The following is a 20,903-nucleotide window of genomic DNA, read 5'->3' on the forward strand; positions in this document are numbered from 1 at the left end:
TCGCAGAATGCTTCTGTGTAGTTTTTATTTGAAGTTATTCCTTTTTCCACTATAGGCCCCTTAGCGCTCCGAATGTCCACTTGCACTTTCTACAGAAAGAGTGTTTCAGATGTGCACAATCCAAAGTAAGGTTCAACTCTGTTAGTTGAATGCAAAGAAGAGAAAGAAGTTTCACAGAATGCTTCTGTGTTGTTTTTATTTGAAGATATTCCTTTTTCCACTTAAGGATCCTAAGCCCTCCAAATGTCCACTTGCAGTTTCTACAGAAAGAGTGTTTCAGAACTGCTCAATGCAAAGTAAAGTTCAACTCTTTTAGCTGAATGCACAGAAAAGAAAGAAGTTTCACAGAATGTTTCTGTGTAGCTTTTATTTGAAGATAGTCCTGTTTCCACTATAGGCCCTTTATCGCTCCGATTGTCCACTTGCAATTTCTACAGAAAGTGTGCTTCAGAACTGCTCATTAAAAAGTAAGGTTCAACTCTGTTAGTTGAATGCACAGAACAGAAAGAAGTTTCGCAGAATGCTTCTCTGTAGTTTTTATTTGAAGATATTCCTTTTTCCAATAGAGGACCCTTGGCGCTCCAATTGTTCACTTGCAGTTTCCCCAGAAGGAGTGTTTCAGAACTTCTCAATCAAAAGTAATGTTAAATCCTGTTAGTTGAATGCACAGAACCGAAAGAAGTTTCGCAGAATGCTTCTGTGTAGTTCTTACTTGAAGATATTCCTTTTTCCACTAAAGGCCCCTTAGCGCTCAGAATGTCCACTTGCAGCTACTGCAGAGAGAGTGTTTCAGAGCTGCTCAATTAAAAGTAAGCTTCAACTCTGTTAACCGAATGTTCAGAGCCCAAAGAAGTTTCACACAATGCTTCTGTGTAGTTTTTATTTGAAGATATTTCTTCTTCCACTATAGGCCCCTTAGTGCTCTGAATATCCACTTCCAGTTTCTACAGAGAGAGTGTTTCAGAACTGCTGAATCAAAAGTAAGCTTCAACTGTGTTAGTTGAATGCACAGAACAGAAAGAAATTTCACAGAATGCTTCTGTGTAGTTTTTATTTGAAGTTATTCCTTTTTCCACTATAGGCCCCTTAGCGCTCCGAATGTCCACTTGCACTTTCTACAGAAAGAGTGTTTCAGATGTGCACAATCCAAAGTAAGCTTCAAGTCTGCTAGTTGAAAGCGCAGAACAGAGAGAAGTTTCACAGAATACTTCTGTGTAGTTTTTATTGGAAGATATTCCTTTTTCCAATGTAGGCCCCTTAGCGATCGGAATGTCCACTTGCAGTTTCCGCAGAAGCAGTGTTTCAGAACTGCTGAATCAAAAGTAAGGCTCAACTCTGTTAGTTGAATGCAAAGAAGAGAAAGAAGTTTCACTGAATGCTTCTGTGTTGTTTTTATTTGAAGATATTCCTTTTTCAACTAAAGGATCCTAAGCCCTCCAAATGTCCACTTGCAGTTTCTACAGAAAGAGTGTTTCAGAACTGCTCAATGCAAAGTACAGTTCAACTCTTTTAGTTGAATGCACAGAACAGAAAGAAGTTTCACAGAATGCTTCTGTGTAGCTTTTATTTGAAGATACTCCTCTTTCCACTATAGGCCCTTTAGCGCTCCGATTGTCCACATGTAATTTCTACAGAAAGTTTGCTTCAGAACTGCTCACTAAAAAGTAAGGTTCAACTCTGTTAGTTGAATGCACAGAACAGAAAGAAGTTTCGCAGAATGCTTCTCTGTAGTTTTTATTTGAAGATAGTCCTGTTTCCACTATAGGCCCTTTATCGCTCCGATTGTCCACTTGCAATTTCTACAGAAAGTGTGCTTCAGAACTGCTCATTAAAAAGTAAGGTTCAACTCTGTTAGTTGAATGCACAGAACAGAAAGAAGTTTCGCAGAATGCTTCTCTGTAGTTTTTATTTGAAGATATTCCTTTTTCCAATAGAGGACCCTTGGCGCTCCAATTGTTCACTTGCAGTTTCCCCAGAAGGAGTGTTTCAGAACTTCTCAATCAAAAGTAATGTTAAATCCTGTTAGTTGAATGCACAGAACAGAAAGAAGTTTCGCAGAATGCTTCTGTGTAGTTCTTACTTGAAGATATTCCTTTTTCCACTAAAGGCCCCTTAGCGCTCAGAATGTCCACTTGCAGCTACTGCAGAGAGAGTGTTTCAGAGCTGCTCAATTAAAAGTAAGCTTCAACTCTGTTAACCGAATGTTCAGAGCCCAAAGAAGTTTCACACAATGCTTCTGTGTAGTTTTTATTTGAAGATATTTCTTCTTCCACTATAGGCCCCTTAGTGCTCTGAATATCCACTTCCAGTTTCTACAGAGAGAGTGTTTCAGAACTGCTGAATCAAAAGTAAGCTTCAACTGTGTTAGTTGAATGCACAGAACAGAAAGAAATTTCACAGAATGCTTCTGTGTAGTTTTTATTTGAAGTTATTCCTTTTTCCACTATAGGCCCCTTAGCGCTCCGAATGTCCACTTGCACTTTCTACAGAAAGAGTGTTTCAGATGTGCACAATCCAAAGTAAGCTTCAAGTCTGCTAGTTGAAAGCGCAGAACAGAGAGAAGTTTCACAGAATACTTCTGTGTAGTTTTTATTGGAAGATATTCCTTTTTCCAATGTAGGCCCCTTAGCGATCGGAATGTCCACTTGCAGTTTCCGCAGAAGCAGTGTTTCAGAACTGCTGAATCAAAAGTAAGGCTCAACTCTGTTAGTTGAATGCAAAGAAGAGAAAGAAGTTTCACTGAATGCTTCTGTGTTGTTTTTATTTGAAGATATTCCTTTTTCAACTAAAGGATCCTAAGCCCTCCAAATGTCCACTTGCAGTTTCTACAGAAAGAGTGTTTCAGAACTGCTCAATGCAAAGTACAGTTCAACTCTTTTAGTTGAATGCACAGAACAGAAAGAAGTTTCACAGAATGCTTCTGTGTAGCTTTTATTTGAAGATACTCCTCTTTCCACTATAGGCCCTTTAGCGCTCCGATTGTCCACATGTAATTTCTACAGAAAGTTTGCTTCAGAACTGCTCACTAAAAAGTAAGGTTCAACTCTGTTAGTTGAATGCACAGAACAGAAAGAAGTTTCGCAGAATGCTTCTCTGTAGTTTTTATTTGAAGATATTCCTTTTTCCAATAGAGGACCCTTGGCGCTCCAATTGTTCACTTGCAGTTTCCCCAGAAGGAGTGTTTCAGAACTTCTCAATCAAAAGTAATGTTAAATTCTGTTAGTTGAATGCACAGAACAGAAAGAAGTTTCGCAGAATGCTTCTGTGTAGTTTTTATTTGAAGTTATTCCTTTTTCCACTATAGGCCCCTTAGCGCTCCGAATGTCCACTTGCACTTTCTACAGAAAGAGTGTTTCAGATGTGCACAATCCAAAGTAAGGTTCAACTCTGTTAGTTGAATGCAAAGAAGAGAAAGAAGTTTCACAGAATGCTTCTGTGTTGTTTTTATTTGAAGATATTCCTTTTTCCACTTAAGGATCCTAAGCCCTCCAAATGTCCACTTGCAGTTTCTACAGAAAGAGTGTTTCAGAACTGCTCAATGCAAAGTAAAGTTCAACTCTTTTAGCTGAATGCACAGAAAAGAAAGAAGTTTCACAGAATGTTTCTGTGTAGCTTTTATTTGAAGATAGTCCTGTTTCCACTATAGGCCCTTTATCGCTCCGATTGTCCACTTGCAATTTCTACAGAAAGTGTGCTTCAGAACTGCTCATTAAAAAGTAAGGTTCAACTCTGTTAGTTGAATGCACAGAACAGAAAGAAGTTTCGCAGAATGCTTCTCTGTAGTTTTTATTTGAAGATATTCCTTTTTCCAATAGAGGACCCTTGGCGCTCCAATTGTTCACTTGCAGTTTCCCCAGAAGGAGTGTTTCAGAACTTCTCAATCAAAAGTAATGTTAAATCCTGTTAGTTGAATGCACAGAACCGAAAGAAGTTTCGCAGAATGCTTCTGTGTAGTTCTTACTTGAAGATATTCCTTTCTCCACTAAAGGCCCCTTAGCGCTCAGAATGTCCACTTGCAGCTACTGCAGAGAGAGTGTTTCAGAGCTGCTCAATTAAAAGTAAGCTTCAACTCTGTTAACCGAATGTTCAGAGCCCAAAGAAGTTTCACACAATGCTTCTGTGTAGTTTTTATTTGAAGATATTTCTTCTTCCACTATAGGCCCCTTAGTGCTCTGAATATCCACTTCCAGTTTCTACAGAGAGAGTGTTTCAGAACTGCTGAATCAAAAGTAAGCTTCAACTGTGTTAGTTGAATGCACAGAACAGAAAGAAATTTCACAGAATGCTTCTGTGTAGTTTTTATTTGAAGTTATTCCTTTTTCCACTATAGGCCCCTTAGCGCTCCGAATGTCCACTTGCACTTTCTACAGAAAGAGTGTTTCAGATGTGCACAATCCAAAGTAAGCTTCAAGTCTGCTAGTTGAAAGCGCAGAACAGAGAGAAGTTTCACAGAATACTTCTGTGTAGTTTTTATTGGAAGATATTCCTTTTTCCAATGTAGGCCCCTTAGCGATCGGAATGTCCACTTGCAGTTTCCGCAGAAGCAGTGTTTCAGAACTGCTGAATCAAAAGTAAGGCTCAACTCTGTTAGTTGAATGCAAAGAAGAGAAAGAAGTTTCACTGAATGCTTCTGTGTTGTTTTTATTTGAAGATATTCCTTTTTCAACTAAAGGATCCTAAGCCCTCCAAATGTCCACTTGCAGTTTCTACAGAAAGAGTGTTTCAGAACTGCTCAATGCAAAGTACAGTTCAACTCTTTTAGTTGAATGCACAGAACAGAAAGAAGTTTCACAGAATGCTTCTGTGTAGCTTTTATTTGAAGATACTCCTCTTTCCACTATAGGCCCTTTAGCGCTCCGATTGTCCACATGTAATTTCTACAGAAAGTTTGCTTCAGAACTGCTCACTAAAAAGTAAGGTTCAACTCTGTTAGTTGAATGCACAGAACAGAAAGAAGTTTCGCAGAATGCTTCTCTGTAGTTTTTATTTGAAGATAGTCCTGTTTCCACTATAGGCCCTTTATCGCTCCGATTGTCCACTTGCAATTTCTACAGAAAGTGTGCTTCAGAACTGCTCATTAAAAAGTAAGGTTCAACTCTGTTAGTTGAATGCACAGAACAGAAAGAAGTTTCGCAGAATGCTTCTCTGTAGTTTTTATTTGAAGATATTCCTTTTTCCAATAGAGGACCCTTGGCGCTCCAATTGTTCACTTGCAGTTTCCCCAGAAGGAGTGTTTCAGAACTTCTCAATCAAAAGTAATGTTAAATTCTGTTAGTTGAATGCACAGAACAGAAAGAAGTTTCGCAGAATGCTTCTGTGTAGTTTTTATTTGAAGTTATTCCTTTTTCCACTATAGGCCCCTTAGCGCTCCGAATGTCCACTTGCACTTTCTACAGAAAGAGTGTTTCAGATGTGCACAATCCAAAGTAAGGTTCAACTCTGTTAGTTGAATGCAAAGAAGAGAAAGAAGTTTCACAGAATGCTTCTGTGTTGTTTTTATTTGAAGATATTCCTTTTTCCACTTAAGGATCCTAAGCCCTCCAAATGTCCACTTGCAGTTTCTACAGAAAGAGTGTTTCAGAACTGCTCAATGCAAAGTAAAGTTCAACTCTTTTAGCTGAATGCACAGAAAAGAAAGAAGTTTCACAGAATGTTTCTGTGTAGCTTTTATTTGAAGATAGTCCTGTTTCCACTATAGGCCCTTTATCGCTCCGATTGTCCCCTTGCAATTTCTACAGAAAGTGTGCTTCAGAACTGCTCATTAAAAAGTAAGGTTCAACTCTGTTAGTTGAATGCACAGAACAGAAAGAAGTTTCGCAGAATGCTTCTCTGTAGTTTTTATTTGAAGATATTCCTTTTTCCAATAGAGGACCCTTGGCGCTCCAATTGTTCACTTGCAGTTTCCCCAGAAGGAGTGTTTCAGAACTTCTCAATCAAAAGTAATGTTAAATCCTGTTAGTTGAATGCACAGAACCGAAAGAAGTTTCGCAGAATGCTTCTGTGTAGTTCTTACTTGAAGATATTCCTTTCTCCACTAAAGGCCCCTTAGCGCTCAGAATGTCCACTTGCAGCTACTGCAGAGAGAGTGTTTCAGAGCTGCTCAATTAAAAGTAAGCTTCAACTCTGTTAACCGAATGTTCAGAGCCCAAAGAAGTTTCACACAATGCTTCTGTGTAGTTTTTATTTGAAGATATTTCTTCTTCCACTATAGGCCCCTTAGTGCTCTGAATATCCACTTCCAGTTTCTACAGAGAGAGTGTTTCAGAACTGCTGAATCAAAAGTAAGCTTCAACTGTGTTAGTTGAATGCACAGAACAGAAAGAAATTTCACAGAATGCTTCTGTGTAGTTTTTATTTGAAGTTATTCCTTTTTCCACTATAGGCCCCTTAGCGCTCCGAATGTCCACTTGCACTTTCTACAGAAAGAGTGTTTCAGATGTGCACAATCCAAAGTAAGCTTCAAGTCTGCTAGTTGAAAGCGCAGAACAGAGAGAAGTTTCACAGAATACTTCTGTGTAGTTTTTATTGGAAGATATTCCTTTTTCCAATGTAGGCCCCTTAGCGATCGGAATGTCCACTTGCAGTTTCCGCAGAAGCAGTGTTTCAGAACTGCTGAATCAAAAGTAAGGCTCAACTCTGTTAGTTGAATGCAAAGAAGAGAAAGAAGTTTCACTGAATGCTTCTGTGTTGTTTTTATTTGAAGATATTCCTTTTTCAACTAAAGGATCCTAAGCCCTCCAAATGTCCACTTGCAGTTTCTACAGAAAGAGTGTTTCAGAACTGCTCAATGCAAAGTACAGTTCAACTCTTTTAGTTGAATGCACAGAACAGAAAGAAGTTTCACAGAATGCTTCTGTGTAGCTTTTATTTGAAGATACTCCTCTTTCCACTATAGGCCCTTTAGCGCTCCGATTGTCCACATGTAATTTCTACAGAAAGTTTGCTTCAGAACTGCTCACTAAAAAGTAAGGTTCAACTCTGTTAGTTGAATGCACAGAACAGAAAGAAGTTTCGCAGAATGCTTCTCTGTAGTTTTTATTTGAAGATAGTCCTGTTTCCACTATAGGCCCTTTATCGCTCCGATTGTCCACTTGCAATTTCTACAGAAAGTGTGCTTCAGAACTGCTCATTAAAAAGTAAGGTTCAACTCTGTTAGTTGAATGCACAGAACAGAAAGAAGTTTCGCAGAATGCTTCTCTGTAGTTTTTATTTGAAGATATTCCTTTTTCCAATAGAGGACCCTTGGCGCTCCAATTGTTCACTTGCAGTTTCCCCAGAAGGAGTGTTTCAGAACTTCTCAATCAAAAGTAATGTTAAATCCTGTTAGTTGAATGCACAGAACAGAAAGAAGTTTCGCAGAATGCTTCTGTGTAGTTCTTACTTGAAGTTATTCCTTTTTCCACTAAAGGCCCCTTAGCGCTCAGAATGTCCACTTGCAGCTACTGCAGAGAGAGTGTTTCAGAGCTGCTCAATTAAAAGTAAGCTTCAACTCTGTTAACCGAATGTTCAGAGCCCAAAGAAGTTTCACACAATGCTTCTGTGTAGTTTTTATTTGAAGATATTTCTTCTTCCACTATAGGCCCCTTAGTGCTCTGAATATCCACTTCCAGTTTCTACAGAGAGAGTGTTTCAGAACTGCTGAATCAAAAGTAAACTTCAACTGTGTTAGTTGAATGCACAGAACAGAAAGAAATTTCACAGAATGCTTCTGTGTAGTTTTTACTTGAAGTTATTCCTTTTTCCACTATAGGCCCCTTAGCGCTCCGAATGTCCACTTGCACTTTCTACAGAAAGAGTGTTTCAGATGTGCACAATCCAAAGTAAGCTTCAAGTCTGCTAGTTGAAAGCGCAGAACAGAGAGAAGTTTCACAGAATACTTCTGTGTAGTTTTTATTGGAAGATATTCCTTTTTCCAATGTAGGCCCCTTAGCGATCGGAATGTCCACTTGCTGTTTCCGCAGAAGCAGTGTTTTAGAACTGCTGAATCAAAAGTAAGGCTCAACTCTGTTAGTTGAATGCAAAGAAGAGAAAGAAGTTTCACTGAATGCTTCTGTGTTGTTTTTATTTGAAGATATTCCTTTTTCAACTAAAGGATCCTAAGCCCTCCAAATGTCCACTTGCAGTTTCTACAGAAAGAGTGTTTCAGAACTGCTCAATGCAAAGTACAGTTCAACTCTTTTAGTTGAATGCACAGAACAGAAAGAAGTTTCACAGAATGCTTCTGTGTAGCTTTTATTTGAAGATACTCCTCTTTCCACTATAGGCCCTTTAGCGCTCCGATTGTCCACATGTAATTTCTACAGAAAGTTTGCTTCAGAACTGCTCACTAAAAAGTAAGGTTCAACTCTGTTAGTTGAATGCACAGAACAGAAAGAAGTTTCGCAGAATGCTTCTCTGTAGTTTTTATTTGAAGATATTCCTTTTTCCAATAGAGGACCCTTGGCGCTCCAATTGTTCACTTGCAGTTTCCCCAGAAGGAGTGTTTCAGAACTTCTCAATCAAAAGTAATGTTAAATTCTGTTAGTTGAATGCACAGAACAGAAAGAAGTTTCGCAGAATGCTTCTGTGTAGTTTTTATTTGAAGTTATTCCTTTTTCCACTATAGGCCCCTTAGCGCTCCGAATGTCCACTTGCACTTTCTACAGAAAGAGTGTTTCAGATGTGCACAATCCAAAGTAAGGTTCAACTCTGTTAGTTGAATGCAAAGAAGAGAAAGAAGTTTCACAGAATGCTTCTGTGTTGTTTTTATTTGAAGATATTCCTTTTTCCACTTAAGGATCCTAAGCCCTCCAAATGTCCACTTGCAGTTTCTACAGAAAGAGTGTTTCAGAACTGCTCAATGCAAAGTAAAGTTCAACTCTTTTAGCTGAATGCACAGAAAAGAAAGAAGTTTCACAGAATGTTTCTGTGTAGCTTTTATTTGAAGATAGTCCTGTTTCCACTATAGGCCCTTTATCGCTCCGATTGTCCACTTGCAATTTCTACAGAAAGTGTGCTTCAGAACTGCTCATTAAAAAGTAAGGTTCAACTCTGTTAGTTGAATGCACAGAACAGAAAGAAGTTTCGCAGAATGCTTCTCTGTAGTTTTTATTTGAAGATATTCCTTTTTCCAATAGAGGACCCTTGGCGCTCCAATTGTTCACTTGCAGTTTCCCCAGAAGGAGTGTTTCAGAACTTCTCAATCAAAAGTAATGTTAAATCCTGTTAGTTGAATGCACAGAACAGAAAGAAGTTTCGCAGAATGCTTCTGTGTAGTTCTTACTTGAAGATATTCCTTTTTCCACTAAAGGCCCCTTAGCGCTCAGAATGTCCACTTGCAGCTACTGCAGAGAGAGTGTTTCAGAGCTGCTCAATTAAAAGTAAGCTTCAACTCTGTTAACCGAATGTTCAGAGCCCAAAGAAGTTTCACACAATGCTTCTGTGTAGTTTTTATTTGAAGATATTTCTTCTTCCACTATAGGCCCCTTAGTGCTCTGAATATCCACTTCCAGTTTCTACAGAGAGAGTGTTTCAGAACTGCTGAATCAAAAGTAAGCTTCAACTGTGTTAGTTGAATGCACAGAACAGAAAGAAATTTCACAGAATGCTTCTCTGTAGTTTTTATTTGAAGTTATTCCTTTTTCCACTATAGGCCCCTTAGCGCTCCGAATGTCCACTTGCACTTTCTACAGAAAGAGTGTTTCAGATGTGCACAATCCAAAGTAAGCTTCAAGTCTGCTAGTTGAAAGCGCAGAACAGAGAGAAGTTTCACAGAATACTTCTGTGTAGTTTTTATTGGAAGATATTCCTTTTTCCAATGTAGGCCCCTTAGCGATCGGAATGTCCACTTGCAGTTTCCGCAGAAGCAGTGTTTCAGAACTGCTGAATCAAAAGTAAGGCTCAACTCTGTTAGTTGAATGCAAAGAAGAGAAAGAAGTTTCACTGAATGCTTCTGTGTTGTTTTTATTTGAAGATATTCCTTTTTCAACTAAAGGATCCTAAGCCCTCCAAATGTCCACTTGCAGTTTCTACAGAAAGAGTGTTTCAGAACTGCTCAATGCAAAGTACAGTTCAACTCTTTTAGTTGAATGCACAGAACAGAAAGAAGTTTCACAGAATGCTTCTGTGTAGCTTTTATTTGAAGATACTCCTCTTTCCACTATAGGCCCTTTAGCGCTCCGATTGTCCACATGTAATTTCTACAGAAAGTTTGCTTCAGAACTGCTCACTAAAAAGTAAGGTTCAACTCTGTTAGTTGAATGCACAGAACAGAAAGAAGTTTCGCAGAATGCTTCTCTGTAGTTTTTATTTGAAGATATTCCTTTTTCCAATAGAGGACCCTTGGCGCTCCAATTGTTCACTTGCAGTTTCCCCAGAAGGAGTGTTTCAGAACTTCTCAATCAAAAGTAATGTTAAATTCTGTTAGTTGAATGCACAGAACAGAAAGAAGTTTCGCAGAATGCTTCTGTGTAGTTTTTATTTGAAGTTATTACTTTTTCCACTATAGGCCCCTTAGCGCTCCGAATGTCCACTTGCACTTTCTACAGAAAGAGTGTTTCAGATGTGCACAATCCAAAGTAAGGTTCAACTCTGTTAGTTGAATGCAAAGAAGAGAAAGAAGTTTCACAGAATGCTTCTGTGTTGTTTTTATTTGAAGATATTCCTTTTTCCACTTAAGGATCCTAAGCCCTCCAAATGTCCACTTGCAGTTTCTACAGAAAGAGTGTTTCAGAACTGCTCAATGCAAAGTAAAGTTCAACTCTTTTAGCTGAATGCACAGAAAAGAAAGAAGTTTCACAGAATGTTTCTGTGTAGCTTTTATTTGAAGATAGTCCTGTTTCCACTATAGGCCCTTTATCGCTCCGATTGTCCACTTGCAATTTCTACAGAAAGTGTGCTTCAGAACTGCTCATTAAAAAGTAAGGTTCAACTCTGTTAGTTGAATGCACAGAACAGAAAGAAGTTTCGCAGAATGCTTCTCTGTAGTTTTTATTTGAAGATATTCCTTTTTCCAATAGAGGACCCTTGGCGCTCCAATTGTTCACTTGCAGTTTCCCCAGAAGGAGTGTTTCAGAACTTCTCAATCAAAAGTAATGTTAAATCCTGTTAGTTGAATGCACAGAACAGAAAGAAGTTTCGCAGAATGCTTCTGTGTAGTTCTTACTTGAAGATATTCCTTTTTCCACTAAAGGCCCCTTAGCGCTCAGAATGTCCACTTGCAGCTACTGCAGAGAGAGTGTTTCAGAGCTGCTCAATTAAAAGTGAGCTTCAACTCTGTTAACCGAATGTTCAGAGCCCAAAGAAGTTTCACACAATGCTTCTGTGTAGTTTTTATTTGAAGATATTTCTTCTTCCACTATAGGCCCCTTAGTGCTCTGAATATCCACTTCCAGTTTCTACAGAGAGAGTGTTTCAGAACTGCTGAATCAAAAGTAAGCTTCAACTGTGTTAGTTGAATGCACAGAACAGAAAGAAATTTCACAGAATGCTTCTGTGTAGTTTTTATTTGAAGTTATTCCTTTTTCCACTATAGGCCCCTTAGCGCTCCGAATGTCCACTTGCACTTTCTACAGAAAGAGTGTTTCAGATGTGCACAATCCAAAGTAAGCTTCAAGTCTGCTAGTTGAAAGCGCAGAACAGAGAGAAGTTTCACAGAATACTTCTGTGTAGTTTTTATTGGAAGATATTCCTTTTTCCAATGTAGGCCCCTTAGCGATCGGAATGTCCACTTGCTGTTTCCGCAGAAGCAGTGTTTTAGAACTGCTGAATCAAAAGTAAGGCTCAACTCTGTTAGTTGAATGCAAAGAAGAGAAAGAAGTTTCACTGAATGCTTCTGTGTTGTTTTTATTTGAAGATATTCCTTTTTGAACTAAAGGATCCTAAGCCCTCCAAATGTCCACTTGCAGTTTCTACAGAAAGAGTGTTTCAGAACTGCTCAATGCAAAGCACAGTTCAACTCTTTTAGTTGAATGCACAGAACAGAAAGAAGTTTCACAGAATGCTTCTGTGTAGCTTTTATTTGAAGATACTCCTCTTTCCACTATAGGCCCTTTAGCGCTCCGATTGTCCACATGTAATTTCTACAGAAAGTTTGCTTCAGAACTGCTCACTAAAAAGTAAAGTTCAACTCTGTTAGTTGAATGCACAGAACAGAAAGAAGTTTCGCAGAATGCTTCTCTGTAGTTTTTATTTGAAGATATTCCTTTTTCCCATAGAGGACCCTTGGCGCTCCAATTGTTCACTTGCAGTTTCCCCAGAAGGAGTGTTTCAGAACTTCTCAATCAAAAGAAATGTTAAATTCTGTTAGTTGAATGCACAGAACAGAAAGAAGTTTCGCAGAATGCTTCTGTGTAGTCTTTATTTGAAGTTATTCCTTTTTCCACTAAAGGCCCCTTAGCGCTCCGACTGTCCACTTGCACTTTCTACAGAAAGAGTGTTTCAGATGTGCACAATCCAAAGTAAGGTTCAACTCTGTTAGTTGAATGCAAAGAAGAGAAAGAAGTTTCACAGAATGCTTCTGTGTTGTTTTTATTTGAAGATATTCCTTTTTCCACTTAAGGATCCTAAGCCCTCCAAATGTCCACTTGCAGTTTCTACAGAAAGAGTGTTTCAGAACTGCTCAATGCAAAGTAAAGTTCAACTCTTTTAGCTGAATGCACAGAAAAGAAAGAAGTTTCACAGAATGTTTCTGTGTAGCTTTTATTTGAAGATAGTCCTGTTTCCACTATAGGCCCTTTATCGCTCCGATTGTCCACTTGCAATTTCTACAGAAAGTGTGCTTCAGAACTGCTCATTAAAAAGTAAGGTTCAACTCTGTTAGTTGAATGCACAGAACAGAAAGAAGTTTCGCAGAATGCTTCTCTGTAGTTTTTATTTGAAGATATTCCTTTTTCCAATAGAGGACCCTTGGCGCTCCAATTGTTCACTTGCAGTTTCCCCAGAAGGAGTGTTTCAGAACTTCTCAATCAAAAGTAATGTTAAATCCTGTTAGTTGAATGCACAGAACCGAAAGAAGTTTCGCAGAATGCTTCTGTGTAGTTCTTACTTGAAGATATTCCTTTTTCCACTAAAGGCCCCTTAGCGCTCAGAATGTCCACTTGCAGCTACTGCAGAGAGAGTGTTTCAGAGCTGCTCAATTAAAAGTGAGCTTCAACTCTGTTAACCGAATGTTCAGAGCCCAAAGAAGTTTCACACAATGCTTCTGTGTAGTTTTTATTTGAAGATATTTCTTCTTCCACTATAGGCCCCTTAGTGCTCTGAATATCCACTTCCAGTTTCTACAGAGAGAGTGTTTCAGAACTGCTGAATCAAAAGTAAGCTTCAACTGTGTTAGCTGAATGCACAGAACAGAAAGAAATTTCACAGAGTGCTTCTGTGTAGTTTTTATTTGAAGTTATTCCTTTTTCCACTATAGGCCCCTTAGCGCTCCGAATGTCCACTTGCACTTTCTACAGAAAGAGTGTTTCAGATGTGCACAATCCAAAGTAAGCTTCAAGTCTGCTAGTTGAAAGCGCAGAACAGAGAGAAGTTTCACAGAATACTTCTGTGTAGTTTTTATTGGAAGATATTCCTTTTTCCAATGTAGGCCCCTTAGCGATCGGAATGTCCACTTGCAGTTTCCGCAGAAGCAGTGTTTCAGAACTGCTGAATCAAAAGTAAGGCTCAACTCTGTTAGTTGAATGCAAAGAAGAGAAAGAAGTTTCACTGAATGCTTCTGTGTTGTTTTTATTTGAAGATATTCCTTTTTCAACTAAAGGATCCTAAGCCCTCCAAATGTCCACTTGCAGTTTCTACAGAAAGAGTGTTTCAGAACTGCTCAATGCAAAGTACAGTTCAACTCTTTTAGTTGAATGCACAGAACAGAAAGAAGTTTCACAGAATGCTTCTGTGTAGCTTTTATTTGAAGATACTCCTCTTTCCACTATAGGACCTTTAGCGCTCCGATTGTCCACATGTAATTTCTACAGAAAGTTTGCTTCAGAACTGCTCACTAAAAAGTAAGGTTCAACTCTGTTAGTTGAATGCACAGAACAGAAAGAAGTTTCGCAGAATGCTTCTCTGTAGTTTTTATTTGAAGATATTCCTTTTTCCAATAGAGGACCCTTGGCGCTCCAATTGTTCACTTGCAGTTTCCCCAGAAGGAGTGTTTCAGAACTTCTCAATCAAAAGTAATGTTAAATTCTGTTAGTTGAATGCACAGAACAGAAAGAAGTTTCGCAGAATGCTTCTGTGTAGTTTTTATTTGAAGTTATTCCTTTTTCCACTATAGGCCCCTTAGCGCTCCGAATGTCCACTTGCACTTTCTACAGAAAGAGTGTTTCAGATGTGCACAATCCAAAGTAAGGTTCAACTCTGTTAGTTGAATGCAAAGAAGAGAAAGAAGTTTCACAGAATGCTTCTGTGTTGTTTTTATTTGAAGATATTCCTTTTTCCACTTAAGGATCCTAAGCCCTCCAAATGTCCACTTGCAGTTTCTACAGAAAGAGTGTTTCAGAACTGCTCAATGCAAAGTAAAGTTCAACTCTTTTAGCTGAATGCACAGAAAAGAAAGAAGTTTCACAGAATGTTTCTGTGTAGCTTTTATTTGAAGATAGTCCTGTTTCCACTATAGGCCCTTTATCGCTCCGATTGTCCACTTGCAATTTCTACAGAAAGTGTGCTTCAGAACTGCTCATTAAAAAGTAAGGTTCAACTCTGTTAGTTGAATGCACAGAACAGAAAGAAGTTTCGCAGAATGCTTCTCTGTAGTTTTTATTTGAAGATATTCCTTTTTCCAATAGAGGACCCTTGGCGCTCCAATTGTTCACTTGCAGTTTCCCCAGAAGGAGTGTTTCAGAACTTCTCAATCAAAAGTAATGTTAAATCCTGTTAGTTGAATGCACAGAACAGAAAGAAGTTTCGCAGAATGCTTCTGTGTAGTTCTTACTTGAAGATATTCCTTTTTCCACTAAAGGCCCCTTAGCGCTCAGAATGTCCACTTGCAGCTACTGCAGAGAGAGTGTTTCAGAGCTGCTCAATTAAAAGTGAGCTTCAACTCTGTTAACCGAATGTTCAGAGCCCAAAGAAGTTTCACACAATGCTTCTGTGTAGTTTTTATTTGAAGATATTTCTTCTTCCACTATAGGCCCCTTAGTGCTCTGAATATCCACTTCCAGTTTCTACAGAGAGAGTGTTTCAGAACAGCTGAATCAAAAGTAAGCTTCAACTGTGTTAGCTGAATGCACAGAACAGAAAGAAATTTCACAGAATGCTTCTGTGTAGTTTTTATTTGAAGTTATTCCTTTTTCCACTATAGGCCCCTTAGCGCTCCGAATGTCCACTTGCACTTTCTACAGAAAGAGTGTTTCAGATGTGCACAATCCAAAGTAAGCTTCAAGTCTGCTAGTTGAAAGCGCAGAACAGAGAGAAGTTTCACAGAATACTTCTGTGTAGTTTTTATTGGAAGATATTCCTTTTTCCAATGTAGGCCCCTTAGCGATCGGAATGTCCACTTGCAGTTTCCGCAGAAGCAGTGTTTTAGAACTGCTGAATCAAAAGTAAGGCTCAACTCTGTTAGTTGAATGCAAAGAAGAGAAAGAAGTTTCACTGAATGCTTCTGTGTTGTTTTTATTTGAAGATATTCCTTTTTCAACTAAAGGATCCTAAGCCCTCCAAATGTCCACTTGCAGTTTCTACAGAAAGAGTGTTTCAGAACTGCTCAATGCAAAGTACAGTTCAACTCTTTTAGTTGAATGCACAGAACAGAAAGAAGTTTCACAGAATGCTTCTGTGTAGCTTTTATTTGAAGATACTCCTCTTTCCACTATAGGCCCTTTAGCGCTCCGATTGTCCACATGTAATTTCTACAGAAAGTTTGCTTCAGAACTGCTCACTAAAAAGTAAGGTTCAACTCTGTTAGTTGAATGCACAGAACAGAAAGAAGTTTCGCAGAATGCTTCTCTGTAGTTTTTATTTGAAGATATTCCTTTTTCCAATAGAGGACCCTTGGCGCTCCAATTGTTCACTTGCAGTTTCCCCAGAAGGAGTGTTTCAGAACTTCTCAATCAAAAGTAATATTAAATTCTGTTAGTTGAATGCACAGAACAGAAAGAAGTTTCGCAGAATGCTTCTGTGTAGTTTTTATTTGAAGTTATTCCTTTTTCCACTATAGGCCCCTTAGCGCTCCGAATGTCCACTTGCACTTTCTACAGAAAGAGTGTTTCAGATGTGCACAATCCAAAGTAAGGATCAACTCTGTTAGTTGAATGCAAAGAAGAGAAAGAAGTTTCACAGAATGCTTCTGTGTTGTTTTTATTTGAAGATATTCCTTTTTCCACTTAAGGATCCTAAGCCCTCCAAATGTCCACTTGCAGTTTCTACAGAAAGAGTGTTTCAGAACTGCTCAATGCAAAGTAAAGTTCAACTCTTTTAGCTGAATGCACAGAAAAGAAAGAAGTTTCACAGAATGTTTCTGTGTAGCTTTTATTTGAAGATAGTCCTGTTTCCACTATAGGCCCTTTATCGCTCCGATTGTCCACTTGCAATTTCTACAGAAAGTGTGCTTCAGAACTGCTCATTAAAAAGTAAGGTTCAACTCTGTTAGTTGAATGCACAGAACAGAAAGAAGTTTCGCAGAATGCTTCTCTGTAGTTTTTATTTGAAGATATTCCTTTTTCCAATAGAGGACCCTTGGCGCTCCAATTGTTCACTTGCAGTTTCCCCAGAAGGAGTGTTTCAGAACTTCTCAATCAAAAGTAATGTTAAATCCTGTTAGTTGAATGCACAGAACAGAAAGAAGTTTCGCAGAATGCTTCTGTGTAGTTCTTACTTGAAGATATTCCTTTTTCCACTAAAGGCCCCTTAGCGCTCAGAATGTCCACTTGCAGCTACTGCAGAGAGAGTGTTTCAGAGCTGCTCAATTAAAAGTAAGCTTCAACTCTGTTAACCGAATGTTCAGAGCCCAAAGAAGTTTCACACAATGCTTCTGTGTAGTTTTTATTTGAAGATATTTCTTCTTCCACTATAGGCCCCTTAGTGCTCTGAATATCCACTTCCAGTTTCTACAGAGAGAGTGTTTCAGAACTGCTGAATCAAAAGTAAGCTTCAACTGTGTTAGTTGAATGCACAGAACAGAAAGAAATTTCACAGAATGCTTCTGTGTAGTTTTTACTTGAAGTTATTCCTTTTTCCACTATAGGCCCCTTAGCGCTCCGAATGTCCACTTGCACTTTCTACAGAAAGAGTGTTTCAGATGTGCACAATCCAAAGTAAGCTTCAAGTCTGCTAGTTGAAAGCGCAGAACAGAGAGAAGTTTCACAGAATACTTCTGTGTAGTTTTTATTGGAAGATATTCCTTTTTCCAATGTAGGCCCCTTAGCGATCGGAATGTCCACTTGCTGTTTCCGCAGAAGCAGTGTTTTAGAACTGCTGAATCAAAAGTAAGGCTCAACTCTGTTAGTTGAATGCAAAGAAGAGAAAGAAGTTTCACTGAATGCTTCTGTGTTGTTTTTATTTGAAGATATTCCTTTTTCAACTAAAGGATCCTAAGCCCTCCAAATGTCCACTTGCAGTTTCTACAGAAAGAGTGTTTCAGAACTGCTCAATGCAAAGTACAGTTCAACTCTTTTAGTTGAATGCACAGAACAGAAAGAAGTTTCACAGAATGCTTCTGTGTAGCTTTTATTTGAAGATACTCCTCTTTCCACTATAGGCCCTTTAGCGCTCCGATTGTCCACATGTAATTTCTACAGAAAGTTTGCTTCAGAACTGCTCACTAAAAAGTAAGGTTCAACTCTGTTAGTTGAATGCACAGAACAGAAAGAAGTTTCGCAGAATGCTTCTCTGTAGTTTTTATTTGAAGATATTCCTTTTTCCAATAGAGGACCCTTGGCGCTCCAATTGTTCACTTGCAGTTTCCCCAGGAGTGTTTCAGAACTTCTCAATCAAAAGTAATGTTAAATTCTGTTAGTTGAATGCACAGAACAGAAAGAAGTTTCGCAGAATGCTTCTGTGTAGTTTTTATTTGAAGTTATTCCTTTTTCCACTATAGGCCCCTTAGCGCTCCGAATGTCCACTTGCACTTTCTACAGAAAGAGTGTTTCAGATGTGCACAATCCAAAGTAAGGTTCAACTCTGTTAGTTGAATGCAAAGAAGAGAAAGAAGTTTCACAGAATGCTTCTGTGTTGTTTTTATTTGAAGATATTCCTTTTTCCACTTAAGGATCCTAAGCCCTCCAAATGTCCACTTGCAGTTTCTACAGAAAGAGTGTTTCAGAACTGCTCAATGCAAAGTAAAGTTCAACTCTTTTAGCTGAATGCACAGAAAAGAAAGAAGTTTCACAGAATGTTTCTGTGTAGCTTTTATTTGAAGATAGTCCTGTTTCCACTATAGGCCCTTTATCGCTCCGATTGTCCACTTGCAATTTCTACAGAAAGTGTGCTTCAGAACTGCTCATTAAAAAGTAAGGTTCAACTCTGTTAGTTGAATGCACAGAACAGAAAGAAGTTTCGCAGAATGCTTCTCTGTAGTTTTTATTTGAAGATATTCCTTTTTCCAATAGAGGACCCTTGGCGCTCCAATTGTTCACTTGCAGTTTCCCCAGAAGGAGTGTTTCAGAACTTCTCAATCAAAAGTAATGTTAAATCCTGTTAGTTGAATGCACAGAACAGAAAGAAGTTTCGCAGAATGCTTCTGTGTAGTTCTTACTTGAAGATATTCCTTTTTCCACTAAAGGCCCCTTAGCGCTCAGAATGTCCACTTGCAGCTACTGCAGAGAGAGTGTTTCAGAGCTGCTCAATTAAAAGTAAGCTTCAACTCTGTTAACCGAATGTTCAGAGCCCAAAGAAGTTTCACACAATGCTTCTGTGTAGTTTTTATTTGAAGATATTTCTTCTTCCACTATAGGCCCCTTAGTGCTCTGAATATCCACTTCCAGTTTCTACAGAGAGAGTGTTTCAGAACTGCTGAATCAAAAGTAAGCTTCAACTGTGTTAGTTGAATGCACAGAACAGAAAGAAATTTCACAGAATGCTTCTGTGTAGTTTTTATTTGAAGTTATTCCTTTTTCCACTATAGGCCCCTTAGCGCTCCGAATGTCCACTTGCACTTTCTACAGAAAGAGTGTTTCAGATGTGCACAATCCAAAGTAAGCTTCAAGTCTGCTAGTTGAAAGCGCAGAACAGAGAGAAGTTTCACAGAATACTTCTGTGTAGTTTTTATTGGAAGATATTCCTTTTTCCAATGTAGGCCCCTTAGCGATCGGAATGTCCACTTGCAGTTTCCGCAGAAGCAGTGTTTCAGAACTGCTGAATCAAAAGTAAGGCTCAACTCTGTTAGTTGAATGCAAAGAAGAGAAAGAAGTTTCACTGAATGCTTCTGTGTTGTTTTTATTTGAAGATATTCCTTTTTCAACTAAAGGATCCTAAGCCCTCCAAATGTCCACTTGCAGTTTCTACAGAAAGAGTGTTTCAGAACTGCTCAATGCAAAGCACAGTTCAATTCTTTTAGTTGAATGCACAGAACAGAAAGAAGTTTCACAGAATGCTTCTGTGTAGCTTTTATTTGAAGATACTCCTCTTTCCACTATAGGCCCTTTAGCGCTCCGATTGTCCACATGTAATTTCTACAGAAAGTTTGCTTCAGAACTGCTCACTAAAAAGTAAGGTTCAACTCTGTTAGTTGAATGCACAGAACAGAAAGAAGTTTCGCAGAATGCTTCTCTGTAGTTTTTATTTGAAGATATTCCTTTTTCCAATAGAGGACCCTTGGCGCTCCAATTGTTCACTTGCAGTTTCCCCAGAAGGAGTGTTTCAGAACTTCTCAATCAAAAGAAATGTTAAATTCTGTTAGTTGAATGCACAGAACAGAAAGAAGTTTCGCAGAATGCTTCTGTGTAGTCTCTATTTGAAGTTATTCCTTTTTCCACTAAAGGCCCCTTAGCGCTCCGACTGTCCACTTGCACTTTCTACAGAAAGAGTGTTTCAGATGTGCACAATCCAAAGTAAGGTTCAACTCTGTTAGTTGAATGCAAAGAAGAGAAAGAAGTTTCACAGAATGCTTCTGTGTTGTTTTTATTTGAAGATATTCCTTTTTCCACTTAAGGATCCTAAGCCCTCCAAATGTCCACTTGCAGTTTCTACAGAAAGAGTGTTTCAGAACTGCTCAATGCAAAGTAAAGTTCAACTCTTTTAGCTGAATGCACAGAAAAGAAAGAAGTTTCACAGAATGTTTCTGTGTAGCTTTTATTTGAAGATAGTCCTGTTTCCACTATAGGCCCTTTATCGCTCCGATTGTCCACTTGCAATTTCTACAGAAAGTGTGCTTCAGAACTGCTCATTAAAAAGTAAGGTTCAACTCTGTTAGTTGAATGCACAGAACAGAAAGAAGTTTCGCAGAATGCTTCTCTGTAGTTTTTATTTGAAGATATTCCTTTTTCCAATAGAGGACCCTTGGCGCTCCAATTGTTCACTTGCAGTTTCCCCAGAAGGAGTGTTTCAGAACTTCTCAATCAAAAGTAATGTTAAATCCTGTTAGTTGAATGCACAGAACAGAAAGAAGTTTCGCAGAATGCTTCTGTGTAGTTCTTACTTGAAGATATTCCTTTTTCCACTAAAGGCCCCTTAGCGCTCAGAATGTCCACTTGCAGCTACTGCAGAGAGAGTGTTTCAGAGCTGCTCAATTAAAAGTAAGCTTCAACTCTGTTAACCGAATGTTCAGAGCCCAAAGAAGTTTCACACAATGCTTCTGTGTAGTTTTTATTTGAAGATATTTCTTCTTCCACTATAGGCCCCTTAGTGCTCTGAATATCCACTTCCAGTTTCTACAGAGAGAGTGTTTCAGAACTGCTGAATCAAAAGTAAGCTTCAACTGTGTTAGTTGAATGCACAGAACAGAAAGAAATTTCACAGAATGCTTCTGTGTAGTTTTTACTTGAAGTTATTCCTTT

The sequence above is a fragment of the Symphalangus syndactylus genome, chromosome 14 (assembly GCF_028878055.3).
Source record: "Symphalangus syndactylus isolate Jambi chromosome 14, NHGRI_mSymSyn1-v2.1_pri, whole genome shotgun sequence".
Lineage (NCBI taxonomy): Eukaryota > Metazoa > Chordata > Mammalia > Primates > Hylobatidae > Symphalangus > Symphalangus syndactylus.